At 38.7% G+C, this 14175-nt stretch overlaps 2 long non-coding RNA genes across 2 annotated transcripts in view; both read right to left on the bottom strand.

The window, feature by feature from the left end:
* Positions 1–7321, bottom strand: part of LOC111543293 — a 31351-nt gene extending 24030 nt beyond the window's left edge. Inside the window, exons 1-2 of the long non-coding RNA XR_002731808.1 lie at positions 6777–7321; positions 6461–6553 (exon numbers count right to left, since the gene is read on the bottom strand). This is a non-coding gene — a long non-coding RNA (uncharacterized LOC111543293). The remainder of the gene's footprint in view (positions 1–6460; positions 6554–6776) is intronic.
* A 1423-nt stretch (positions 7322–8744) lies between these two features.
* LOC111543292 lies at positions 8745–13041 on the bottom strand. The gene is made up of 2 exons (XR_002731807.1): positions 12470–13041; positions 8745–9998 (listed from the first exon to the last, which is right to left on the bottom strand). It is a non-coding gene; the product is annotated as an uncharacterized LOC111543292 (long non-coding RNA).
* Between the last annotated feature and the right edge of the window lie 1134 nt (positions 13042–14175).

Genomic DNA, 14175 nt, shown 5'->3' with positions numbered 1-14175 from the left:
ATAACTATAAAAATGAAGATAATGAAAGTAATTTTTTAAAAAATTATACTTTAAGTTCTAGGGTACATGTGCACAACGTGCAGGTTTGTTACATATGTATACATGTGCCATGTTGGTGTGCTGCACCCATTAACTCGTCATTTACATTAGGTATATCTCCTAATACTATCCCTCCCCCCAACTCCCCACAATTGGACCCAGTGTGTGATGTTCGCCTTCCTGTGTTCAAGTTATCTCATTGTTCAATTCCCACCTATGAGTGAGAACATGCGGTATTTGGTTTCCTGTTCTTGCTATAGTTTGCTGAGAATGATGGTTTCCAGCTGCATCCATGTCCCTACAAAGGACACAAACTCATCCTTTTTTATGGCTGCACAGTATTCCATGGTGTATACATGCCACATTTTCTTAATCCAGTCTGTCACTGATGGACATTTGGGTTGATTCCAAGTCTTTGCTATTGTGAATAGTGCTGCAATAAACATATGTGTGCATGTGTCTTTATAGCAGCATGACTTATAATCCTTTGGGTATATCCCCAGTAATGGGATGGCTGGGTTAAATGGTATTTCTAGTTCTAGATCCTTGAGGAATTGCCACATTGTTTTCCACAATGGTTGAGCTAGTTTACATTCCCACCAACAGTGTAAAAGTGTTCCTATTTCTCCACATCCTTTCCAGCACCTGTTGTTTCCTGATTTTTTTATGATTGCCATTCTAACTGGTGTGAGATGGTATCTCATTGTGGTTTTGATTTGCATTTCTCTGATGGCGAGTGATGATGAGCATTTTTTCATGTGTCTGTTGGCTGTATGAATGTCTTCTTTTGAGAAGTGTCTATTCATATCCTTCGCCCACTTTTTGATGGGGTTGTTTTTTTCTTGTAAATTTGATTGAGTTCTTTATAGGTTCTGGATATTAGCCCTTTGTCAGATGAGTAGATTGCAAAAATATTCTCCCATTCTGTACGTTGCCTGTTCACTCTGGTGGTAGTTTCTTTTGCTGCACAGAAGTTCTTTAGTTTAATTAGATCCCATTTGTCAATTTCAGCTTTTGTTGCCATTGCTTTTGGTGTTTTAGACATGAAGTCCTTGCCCATGCCCATGTCCTGAATTGTATTGCCTAGGTTTTCTTCTAGGGTTTTTATGGTTTTAGGTCTAACATTTAAGTCTCCAATCCATCTTGAATTAATTTTTGTATAAGGAGTAAGGAAAGGATCCAGTTTCAGCTTTCTACTTATGGCTAGCCAATTTTCCCAGCACCATTTATTAAATAGGGAATCCTTTCCCCATTTCTTGTTTTTGACAGGTTTGTCAAAGATCAGATGGCTGTAGATGTGTGGTATTATTTCTGAGGACTCTGTTCCGTTCCATTGGTCTATATCTCTGTTTTGGTACCAGTACTATGCTGTTTTGGTTAACGTAGCCTTGTAGTATAGTTTGAAGTCAGGTAGCCTGATGCTTCCAGCTTTGTTCTTTTGGCTTAGGTTTGTCTTGGCAATGCGGGGTCTTTTTTGGTTCCATATGAACTTTAAAGCAGTTTTTTTCCAATTCTGTGAAGAAAGTCATTGGTAGCTTAATGGGGATGGCATTGAATCTATAAATTACCTTGGGCAATATGGCCATTTTCACAATATTGATTCTTCCTATCCATGAGCATGGTATATTCTTCCATTTGTTTGTGTCCTCTTTTATTTCACTGAGCAGTGGTTTGTAGTTCTCCTTGAAGAGGTCCTTCACATCCCTTGTAAGTTGGATTCCTAGGTATTTTATTCTCTTTGACACTATTGTGAATGGGAGTTCATTCATGATTTGGCTCTCTGCTTGTCTGTTACTGGTGCATAGGAATGCTTGTGATTTTTGCACATTGATTTTATATCCTGAGACTTTGCTGAAGTTGCTTATCAGCTTAAGGAGATTTTGGGCTGAGACAATGGGGTTTTCTAAATATATAATCATGTCATCTGCAAACAGGGACAATTTGACTTCTTCTTTTCCTAACTGAATATCCTTTATTTCTCTCTCTTGCCTGATTGCCCTAGCCAGAACTTCCAATACTATGTTGAATAGGAGTGGTGAGAGAGGGCATCCCTGTCTTGTGCCAGTTTTCAAAGGGAATGCTTCCAGTTTTGCCCATTCAGTATGATATTGGCTGTGGGTTTGTCATAAATAGCTCTTATTATTTTGAGATATATTCCATCAATATCGAATTTATTGAGAGTGTTTAGCATGAAGGGCTGTTGAATTTTGTTAAAGGCCTTTTCTGTATCTATTGAGATAATCATGTGCTTTTGTCTTTGGTTCTGTTTATATGCTGGATTACGTTTATTGATTTGCATATGTTGAACCAGCCTTGCATCCCAGGGATGAAGCCCACTTGATCATGGTGGATAAGCTTTTTGATGTGCTGCTTGATTCAGTTTGCCAGTATTTTATTGAGGACTTTTGCATCGATGTTCATCAGAGAGATTGGTCTAAAATTCTCTTTTTGTTGTTGTATCTCTGTCAGGCTTTGGTATCAGGATGTTGTTGGCCTTGTAAAATGAGTTAGGGAGGATTCCCTCTTTTTCTATTGATTGAAATAGTTTCAGAAGGAATGGTACCAACTCCTCTTTGTACCTCTGGTGGAATTCGGCTGTGAATCAGTCTGGTCCTGGACTTTTTTTGGTTGGTAGGCTATTAATTATTGCCTCAATTTCAGAGCCTGCTATTGGTCTATTCAGGGATTCAACTTCTTCCTGGTTTAGTCTTGGGAGATTGTAAGTGTCCAGGAAATTATCCATTTCTTCTAGGTTTTCTAGTTTATTTGCATAGAGGTGTTTATAGTATTCTCTGATGGTAGTTTGTATTTCTGTGGGGTCAGTGGTGATATCCCCTTTATCATTTTGTATTGCGTCTATTTGATTCTTCTCTCTTTTCTTCTTTATTAGTCTTGCTGGCAGTCTTATCAATTTTGTTGATCTTTTCAAAAAACCAGCTCCTGGATTCATTGATTTTTTGGAGGGTTTTTTTGTGTCTCTATCTCCTTCAGTTCTGCTCTGATCTTAGTTATTTCTTGCCTTCTGCTAGCTTTTGAATGTGTTTGCTCTTGCTTCTCTAGTTCTTTTAATTGTGATGTTAGGGTGTCAATTTTAGATCTTTCCTGCTTTCTCTTGTGGGCATTTAGTGCTATAAATTTCCCTCTCCACACTGCTTTAAATGTGTCCCAGAGATTCTGGTATGTTGTATCTTTGTTCTCATTGGTATCAAAGAACATCTTTATTTCTGCCTTCATTTCATTATGTACCCAGTGGTCATTCAGGAGCAGGTTGTTCAGTTTCCATGTAGTTGAGCGGTTTTGATTGAGTTTCTTAGTCCTGAGTTCTAGTTTGATTGCACTGTGGTCTGAGAGACAGTTTGTTATAATTTCTGTTCTTTTACATTTGCTGAGTAGTGCTTTACTTCCAACTATGTGGTCAATTTTGGAATAAGTGTGATGTGGTGCTAACAAGAATGTATATTCTGTTGATTTGGGGTGGAGAGTTCTGTAGATGTCTATTAGGTCTGCTTGGTGCAGAGTTGAGTTCAATTCTTGGATATCCTTGTTAACTTTCTGTCTTGTTGATCTGTCTAATGTTGACAGTGGGGTGTTAAAGTCTCCCATTCTTATTGTATGGGAGTCTAAGTGTCTTTGTAAGTCTCTAAGGACTTGCTTTATGCATCTGGATGCTCCTGTATTGGGTGCATATATATTTCGGATAGTTAACTCTTCCTGATGAAATTTCCCTTTACCATTATGTAATGGCCTTCTTTGCCTCTTTTGATCTTTAATGGTTTAAAGTCTGTTTTATCAGAGATTAGGATTGCAACCCCTGCTTTTTTTTTGTTTTCCATTTGCTTGGTAGATCTTCCTCCATCTCTTTATTTTGAGCCTATGTGTGTCTCTGCATGTGAGATGGGTCTCCTGAATACAGCAAACTGATGGGTCTTGACTCTTTATCCAGTTTGCCAGTCTGTGTCTTTTAATTGGACCATTTAGTCCATTTACATTTAAGGTTAATATTATTACGTGTGAAGTTGATCCTGTCATTATATTAGCTGGTTATTTTGCTTGTTAGTTGATGCAGTTTCTTCCTAGCATCGATGGACTTTACATTTTGACATGTTTTTGCAATGGCTGGTACCTGTTTTTCCTTTCCATGTTTAGTGCTTCCTTCAGGATCTCTTGTAGGGCAGGCCTGGTGGTGACAAAATCTCTAAACATTTGCTTGTCTGTAAAGGATTTTATTACTCCTTCACTTATGAAGCTTAGTTTGGCTAGATATGAAATTCTGGGTTGAAAATTATTTGAGAATGTTGAATATTGGCCCCCACTCTCTTCTGGCTTGTAGAGTTTCTGCCGAGAGATCTGCTGTTAGTCTGATGGGCTTCCCTTTGTGTATAACCCGACCTTTCTCTCTGGCTGCCCTTAACACTTTTTCCTTCATTTCAAGTTTGGTGAATCTGATAATTATGTGTCTTGGAGTTGCTCTTTTCGAGGAGTATCTTTGTGGCATTCTCTGTATTTCCTGAATTTGAATGTTGGCCTGCCTTACTAGGTTGGGGAAGTTCTCCTGGATGATACCCTGAAGAGTGTTTTCCAACTTGGTTCCATTTTCCCCGTCACTTTCAGGCACGCCAATGAGACATAGATTTGGTCTTTTCACATAATCCCATATTTTTTGGAGGCTGTGTTCATTTCTTTTTACTCTTTTTTCTCTACACTTCTCTTCTTGTTTCATTTCATTCATTTGATCTTCAATCGCTGATACTCTTTCTTCCAGTTGATTGAGTCAGTTACTGAAGCTTGTGCATTTATCACGTAGTTCTCGTGTTAGTTATGGTATTCATTTCCATCAGTTCTTTTAAGGTTTTCTCTGCGTTGATTATTCTAGTTATCCATTCATCCATTCTTTCTTCAAGGTTTTTAGTTTCTTTGCGCTGGTTACGTAGTTCCTCTTTCAGCTCTGAGAAGTTTGATCGACCGAAGCCTTCTTCTCTCAACTCCTCAACGTCATTCTCTGTCCAGCTTTTTTCCGTTGCTGGTGATGAGCTGCATTCCCTTGGAGGGGGAGATGTGCTCTGATGTTTTGAATTTCCAGCTTTTCTGCACTGCTTTTTCCCCATCTTTGTGGTTTTATCTGCCTTTGGTTTGATGATGGTGATGTACTGATAGGGTTTTGGTGTGCGTGTCTGAGATGGCCAAATAGGAACAGCTCCAGCCTCCAGATCCCAGTGTCAGCGACACAGAAGATGGGTGATTTCTGCATTTTCGACTGAGGTACCAGGTTCATCTCACTGGGTCATGTCAGACAGTTGGCACTGGTCTGCGGGTACAGCCCGACCAGTGAGAGCTGAAGCAGGGCGAGGCATCGCCTTACCTGGAAAGCGCAAGGGGGAAGGGAATTCCTTTTCCTAGCCAAACGAAATTGAGACACACAACACGTGGAAAATCGGGTAACTCCCACCGTAATACTGTGCTTTACCAAGGGTCTTAGCAAACGGCACACCAGGAGATTATATCCCACACCTGGCCCAGAGGGTCCCACGCCCACGGAGCCTCCCTCATTGCTAGCACAGCAGTCTGAGATCTAACTGTAAGGAGGCAGCGAGGCTGGGGGAGGGGCGCCCGCCATTGCTGAGGCTTAAGCAGGTAAGCAAAGCCACTGGGAAGCTTGAATTGGGTGGAGCCCACCACAGCTCAAGGAGGCCGGCCTGCCTCTGTAGACTCCTCCTCTGGGGACAGGGCATGGCTAAACAAAAAGCAGCAGAAACCTCGGGAGAGGTAAATGCCCCTGTCTGACAGATTTGAAGAGAGCAGTGGATCTCCCAGCATGGAGGTTGAGATCTGAGAACGGACAGAAAGTAATTTTTTTTAACCTAAGAAAATACTAACAGTCACAGAAGGCTATGAGCCTGAGACCTGCTCTCTTTGTCAAACAGAGATTAACAAGGATCAGAGAAGATAAAGGCTGTTTTTGACATACTCAGAAGGCTTACAAGAGTTTTAAAGAAGTTACTTTCTTACTATATGATTCATTATTTAATGGTGAGTCAGTAAACCACCTAAAAATCATCTTGTGTCATCAGAAACACTAGTATAACATAACTGCATCATTTTCTACTAAAGACAAAATTTCACCAAAGGGGAAAAAGAAAACACAGGATAGAGACATATTACACACATCGAAAAAAACAACATTTAACAAAATACTAAAATATTTCCCCACTCTTCTGATACTATCAAGTCTTAACACTTAAAATAAGGCTTCCACCTCTCCCACTTCAAACAAATAAATGAATTCTAAACAAAGGAAACTTCATCAGGCATTTGGGTACCTCCTCCCCTCACCATGAGGTCTCTGCTGAATCTCAATCCTGTACACTGAGGAGCCTGTGGCTTGAACCCTACATCCCTCCAAAACCCCTAGACTGTCACTCACTGAGGGTGCTCTCATTTCTCTGTGGAAAAGACTCTCTTCACAGAGTTCCTCAGACAGTGTCCCAGGTGATGGACATGGAGACTTGGGCTGAGTCTGCCAGAAAGAAATTAGAAAAGTGAGATAATTTTGAAAGGAATAGAAGGTGCCAGATTCAGAAAGACTTACTCCCCACTTCACAGAGGCACCTACACCTCTGAAGACGACTGCTTGGATTGGAAACCAATTGCAGGGCAACCCTGGGAGCCATGTGTTAAGGATGGAAGGTCACATGATGCAAGAAACCTGGGTTATTACATTACCACTGAGAGCTCCTTACATATTCTGGTTATTAATCCCTTGTCGGATGGGTAGTTTGCCGCTATTTTCTCCCATTCTGTGGGTTGTCTCTTCACTTTGTTGATTGTTTCCTTTGCTGTGCAGAAGCTTCTTAACTTGATGTGATCCTATTTGTTCATTTTGGCTTTGGATGCCTGTGCTTTGTAGGGTATTAATCAAGAAATCTTTGCCCACTCCAATGTCCTAGAGAGTTTCTCCAATGTTTTCTTTTAGCAGTTTCATAATTTGAGGTCTTAGATTTAAGTCTTTACTCCATTTTTACTTGATTTTTCTATATGGCAAGAGATAGGGGTCTTGTTTCATTTTCTGCATACAGGTATCCAGTTTTTCCAGCACCATTTTTTTAAGAGACTGTCCTTTTCCCAATGTATGTTCTTGGCACCTCTGTTGAAAATGAGCTTACTGTAATATATGGATTTGTTTCTGAGTTCTCTATTGTATTTCATTGGTCTATGTTTCTTTTTCTTTTTCTTTTCTTTTTTAATGCCAGTACCATGATGTTTTGGTTACTGTAAATTTGTAGTATAATTTGAAGTCACATAATGTGATCCTTCCAGTTTTGTTCTTTTTGCTTAGGATGGCAATTCTAGGTCTTTTTTTTTTTTTTTTTTTTTGAGACTGTGTCTCTCTGTTGCCCAGGCAGAGTGCAGTGGCACATTCTCAGCTCACTGCAACCTCCACCTCCCAGGTTCAAGCTATTCTTGTGCCTCTGCCTCCCAAGTAACTGGGCTTACAGGTGTGTGCCCCCATGCCCAGCTAACTTTTGTATTTTTAGTAGAGATGGGGTTTCACTATGTTGGCCAGGCCAGTCTTGAACTCCTGACCTCAAGTGATCTGCCTACCTCAGCTTCCCAAAATGCTGGGATTACAGGCGTGAGCCACCTTGCCCAGCTTCTAGGTCCTTTTGTGGGCTATTCTTTTGGCTATTCTGGGTCTTTGTGATTTTATACAAATTTTAGGATTATTTTTCTATTTCTATGAAGAATGTCATTGTTACTTTGATAGGGATTGCATTGAATCTGCAGATTGCTTTGGGTGGCATGGACGTTTTAACAATAATTGAGTCTTCCAATCCATAAACAATGGATATCTTTCTGTTTTTCTGTGTTCTCTTTGATTTCTTTCTTCAGTGTTTTAGTTTTCATTGTAGAGATCTTTCACTTCTTAATTCCTAGGTATTTTATTTTATTTGCAGCTATTGTAAATGGGATTACTTTCTTGATTTCTTTTTCATGTTGTTCCCTGTTGGCATAGAGAAATGATACTGATTTTTTAAATGTTGATTTTCTACCCTGCAACTTTAACGAATTTATCAGTTTGAATAGTTTTTTCGTGGAGTCTTTAGGTTTTTCTAAATGTAACATTGTATCATCAGCAAACAAGAATAATTTGGTCTTTCTTCCTAATTTGAATGCCCTGTCTCTTGTCTGATTGGCTTAGGTAGGAGTTCTACCATGTCACCAGTGAAGGAGACTCTACCCCATCTAAGAACACTTGGATTACATGGAGGGGGAAACTGGCCTTGAAGAAAATTCATGAAATATTAAGACATTGCCATTCTGACACTGAAATCCAGGGCTGTTACTTTATATATTTGTTGAGACCCTTCAGTATTCTCTAACAGCCTAGACTGACTTAACACAAATGAGGAGAGGAGCCTTCAGGGGAGATCCTCGTGACCTTTGCAGATAGAAAGGATGAGGCTTCCCTGTTGCTGAAGGAAACCTGAACTCAGGAAAATGAGCCTCGCCCATAAACATGGTACAGGAGTCCTCTACTGCAGCGTGCCCTTCCTTTTTGCCCTGACATACCTGTGGGCTGAGAATGGGTAATGGCATGGCACTGCTTTGATGCCCTAAGCTTCCTGCTGGCCAGGGTAGGGACTAGAGTGACCAGAGCTCATGGCTGGTCTCCTCTGGCTGCAATAAGCATTTTCCACTTGCCCAAATTCATTGTACAAATAATAGTACTTTATTTGCATGGTGAGCAAAGTTAGAGAGCACTGTTTTATAGAACCTGGGGTTCCCCTTCCTGTCCAGCCCTCAGTGGTGGTGACTGATGCTTAAGACAAGGCTTAAGTCTCCATGCATTTCCCTGTGAGGTTCTGATATGGTCTCTCTGATTGTTTTTATAGTAAAGAGCAGGCATACTTTAAGGAGGGAAAAAGAGCTAGTCAAAAGATTTTCTGCCCAGGTTAAAGTCAGTGAAAATTTAGACTGATTATACAAATCAATGAAGCCTTCAAGTTATCTCTGGTCTGAAGTTACAAATGTTAAGTTTAGCATTTAGTAAATATCTGGACAGGTTTACTTGTCACTTGAGAATATTGTAGGCCTTCTCAAAAAAAGAACAGAAGGGAGTCTCTAAACTTTCATTTCATGGTTCAACAGTTACTTGACGATGCATCGAAATCCCTCAATCTCAAGTAACTGGTACCAAAAACGTCTTCAAAGTGTCTCAGAAGAACTTTCAGAAGGAAATAATGGATCGTTTGGATGAAAACACTCATTTTTAGGAAAATCTAAAAGCGCTATCCCAAGAAGCTGTGAAATGGAATACAAAGTGTGAGAAACGAAGGAAAAAAAATGCTTGACAACTTGAAAACATAAAGAGGTTGTAAATGATAAAGAGAGCCCTTTAAAATTGAAGGTGATATACTTGCCTGTCTTCTTTAGCAAAAATTACATGGGTGACGGCAACTTGAAATCAGACAAAGACAAATCAGAAAATTGAGAACTTCTAGGCTGTAAATCAAAAAACAATTTGAAGAAATACACTGATGCTGTTAAATGTTGCCTTAAAAAGGCTAGAAGAAGAAAAACAAGGACTATTAAAAAGAAAATCAAATGAATCACTTACAGTTCAAAGAAATGGTCTCTCACCCGAATAAGCATCTTTGTAGTCTAAAAATGTAGCTCATATGAAAATATCAGCTGTGTAACATCAGAAGCATGATGCCCACAGGAAGATGGCCTCGAGAAAGTCTTGGAAAGAAGCACTTTCTACTATCAAAACTTGATCATTTCCCACGAGAAAAAATGCTCAAGAAAGTTGGATGGCAGCTTGGCACACTAACAGAAAGCTCACTGAGCTAAGAAAAGAAAATGATCACAACAGACAAAGTTGACTAAAGCAGTTTAAATTTCAGGTTTTCCCAAATGGTTCCTGCTGTTTCATGTGCAGGCGATCCCATGCATCATGTCTGCAAGGAAGGGAGAGGTTAAAACTGTAAGGGCTTACACATTTGGGTCAGTAGGTTTGATTCAGGTTTACAGCAACCAACTCCTAACTATATACTGGAGGACACCTGACCGTGTTTTCTTTACTTAATAATTTAATCTCTTTTTATTGTTTTTTCTTAGTTGATGCTACATTTGCTTAAATTCAAGTTTGAAAGAATTACAATTCCTAAGATGGTGTTTCACAAATCTAGATGGTTTTAATAAAATTCTTGACTATTAGACCATTCCATGAGATTCTCAGAATCAGGTCCATTTAAGTACTGTAATTAGGCTGAATTAAATGGTTCACTATTATGTAAACCATAATTGAATTTTGTATGATCATGGAGATAAATAAATCAATAAAGGTCATTTATATATGCTATGAACTGTTACAAGAAATGTGAATAACAGTATTTACCTCAATAAATTTAGGTTTAATAGAGAGAACCCCACCCAAACCCAACAAAAAAAAAGAACAATACCCTCCAACTAAATCTATTAGTATTTTTATTAGTTTAGCACTACATTCATAGATTTAGGGGAGGTAACACTTTGTTCATGATATTATTTGCTGTTTAAATATTTCTAAATTTTATGCAGTCAAAAATAAAAGCTTTCCCTTAAAATACCTTCTTTATCCTTCTCAATCTCAACAGGTCGTCTCATCTCTAGCATTACTAGATACCTGATTATGCCAAATATCAGGTCTTCACACCACTTTTCTGGCCCACCTAATATCTTGATGGGTCTCCCTGTCTTTAGTAAGGTCAATGATGGCAGCTACTATTTAAGTATTTACTATGTGGTAGGCAATGGGCTAAGTACTTTAGGTAAATTATCTCATCTAACCTCACAGCAATCCTGCAAGGTAATTGTCCCCATCTTATGTTTGACTATTACTACCTTTGCTCAAAAGCTTCATACTTTCAGAATATTTTTCAGTCCTCTATCAGCTAGCTCAACCTATTTTTCTAATCATTCCCTATAGGTCCTCTTAACCTACAACATTTCATTCAAATTCAACTGCTGTGTTCCCTACATGCTCCTTGTGCTTTTCTTAGACTCAGGCTTTGTGGGCCCAGTTGTAAACGTACTTGCAGTCACAGCACAAATGCCACTTCTTACATGAAACCTTCTCTGGAAACACCCTGCTAAGTTCTTATAAATAAGTTCCTTATTCCTCTTATTATTATTTTACTATTTTTTGTATTGAGGACAGGATGGAATCCTACTCATCTGTATTGTTCCTGCAACATCTTCTACATTATATGGTTCTCAATTAGTGTGTAGAATACATTTACAAATTTGGTAGATGCCTTGAATTTGTTCAATAATTACTTTAAGAATGTTTTACATACCTCATTCTTAAAGTAATTAAGATGATTACATACATCATTTGATTCTCTAATACTGCTTCATACATTTTTAACTATGCTTCTCACATTCACATTTTCTCTCCAAGTTATAAGAACGTTCTAAACTATGCCATACCCTTCAACTTTTCTAAGCATCAAGCACCATGCTGTGGATAGTAAATGCTTGCTAAATAAATGTGTAAGAATAACTGGGGCAGATGATAGCATTATAGTAACAACAAGCCAATAAGCTCAGATGATGGCAAAACTACTTCTGGAATGACTTCAAGTAAACTATCATTTCTAAGTTTTAGTAATTTTGGCTAACTAAAATCCCTATCAAATTTCTTAGCTCTCTTTCAGAATATGCCAATTTCTCAAGCTTTTAATGTTAAAAAATTCTAAATTTAAGTTGATCTACTGGATCAAACATTTCCACTGATTTTAGTGTACATATTCTAGCTATCACTACTTTAATCATAAAATTATTTCAACTAATTAAATACACCAATAAAATTGGAGACCTGGGATGTGAGGACTTCAGCTATTTAATATTACATGTGTGTGTATGTATGTATGTGTATATATATGTATATAAACATATATAAAACTAATCACAAAGGAAAAAACTTTTTGTGGGGGCAGGAAAAACCATAGGAAATGAGAGGAAAGGGAAGCGCTAATACACCAGAAGGAGGCAGGCTATTTCAGCATCTTTTAACTTAGTGTTTTAGGTGATACAGAACACAGATATCCAAATGGCTTAATTCTATACTAAGTATAAAAACATGCCCCTCCAGTACCACGAATCTTTTCAGGTGGCACTGTTGTGACATTCCTTCCTTTTCATGTATGCCTTTATAGATGCCCTTTACAGAACCCTTAATAACACTAAACACAATGAATTCAGGAATTTAACTTTGTACTCTAGCCACAATCTCAGACATCCACATGACCTACAAAACTGGAGGAAAGAAATTTGGGTTTTTGAAGATATAAATCCATTAATCAAATTTCTAGTTTAAAAAATGGAGCATTAGTTTTAAAAAGTAAACTAGACGTTAAATAAGAGGTTATCTAGATTTGTCACTCACCTACTCAACAAATATACATTGAATACAGTGTGCCAGACGCTGGCATGATGATGATGATTGATAAGGTTCCTGGAATTAAATAATTTCAAACAAGTAATTATAGTTTTGAAGAAGTGCTATGTTGTTCTCAGTCTGAGTGACTGCACAATATAATGATGTTGGCTGAGGTATGACAAGGAGAGGGAGTTTACATAACACGTAATAAGAACCTGTAATGGAACATTAGGTCAAAGAGGACATCTGGGAAGACCTTGAAGTGTCTTGAATTTTCTAGAAACTAAAAGAAAATTAGAGTACAGTGAATAAGAGGGAGAATAGGTTGAAATGAAGCTGGAGAGGTAGGTGGGGACAGACTGAAGCGCTTTTTAAACTTTAAGTGGGAACTTCACTATCACATCAGAAGTTCACCAGATCACACAGAGCTTTGAAGGTCTTATTAGAATTTTGGATTTAGAAGAGATTTAGTGGCTGGGCGCAGTTGCTCACACCTGTAATCCCAGCACTTTGGGAGGCCGAGATGGGCAGATCACCTGAGGTCAGGAGTTCGAGACCAGCCTGACCAATATGGTGAAACTCCATCTCTACTAAAAATCCAAAAATTATCCAGGCTATGGTGGTGCGCACCTGTAATCCCAGTTACTCAGGAGGCTGAGGTGGGAGAATCGCTTGAATCCAGAAGGCAGAGGTTGCAGTGAGCTGAGATAGCAGCACTGCACTCCAGCCTGGACAAGAGAGAATACCCTATCTCAAAAAAAAAAAAAAAAAAGATTTAGTGGTTAATTAGTTTAGGTCCTTCACTGGGATTAAAGTTGGGCCATAGGTAATTCAGTAAATTAGTTTCTTAAAGTGGCTTAGAGAATTCTTCTGAGACAAAAGGCAAACAGTTTTGGGTCATTTTAAAAGCTGAGTAGGTAAATACATTCATTTATTGAGCACCATCTATGTGCAATGCAATGCACTTGAAACATCACCCACTTCCCAAGGGCTTTCTTAACTGACAAAAAAAGGGGGAGAGTGATTGAGTAGAGCATAAACATGACTAGGAAAAGTACTTAGAGCATAAATAGTAGTTTTTGAGAGCCTTTAGTGACTTTCTAGGAATATTTTCACTACCCTCTCCACTTTGATAACAAATACACTTTGATGTAGTCTCAAAGGAAATCTTTAGGCCTATGCTTCCCTATCATTTTCAACACCCAACAATAACTTCATGTGATGAAGTTTAATGACATTATAAATGGAAAGATGAGTATACAATTCAGTAGCTCAAGATAATGGATATAAAGATCCAATAAAGATAAAAGCTACCTTTTATTCAAAACAAGGCATATTCTTGGGTGCGATGGCTCATGCCTGTAATACCAGCATTTGGGAGGCCAAGGTAGGTGGATCTCTTGAGACCAGGAGTTCAAGACCAGCCTGGCAATATGGTGAAACCATCTCTACAAAAAATTAAAAAAAATTAGTCAGGCATGGTGGCCCATGCCCGTAGTCCCAGCTATTAGGTTAGTGAGAAAGTAACTACGGTTTTTTGCCATTAGTGGCACTTTTTTTTTTTTTTGGCATTAGTGGCATTTTTGCCACTAATGGCAAAAAACCGCAATTACGTACACACCAACCTAATACTTGGGAGGCTGAGGTGGGAGGATGGCTCGAGCTCAGGAGGTAGAGGTTGCAGTGAGCTGAGACTGCACCACTACACTCCA

Source organism: Piliocolobus tephrosceles, chromosome 14, assembly GCF_002776525.5.
Source record: "Piliocolobus tephrosceles isolate RC106 chromosome 14, ASM277652v3, whole genome shotgun sequence".
Lineage (NCBI taxonomy): Eukaryota > Metazoa > Chordata > Mammalia > Primates > Cercopithecidae > Piliocolobus > Piliocolobus tephrosceles.
The sequence above is the reverse complement of the archived record's forward strand: the minus strand, read 5'-3'. Positions and strand labels throughout refer to the sequence as shown.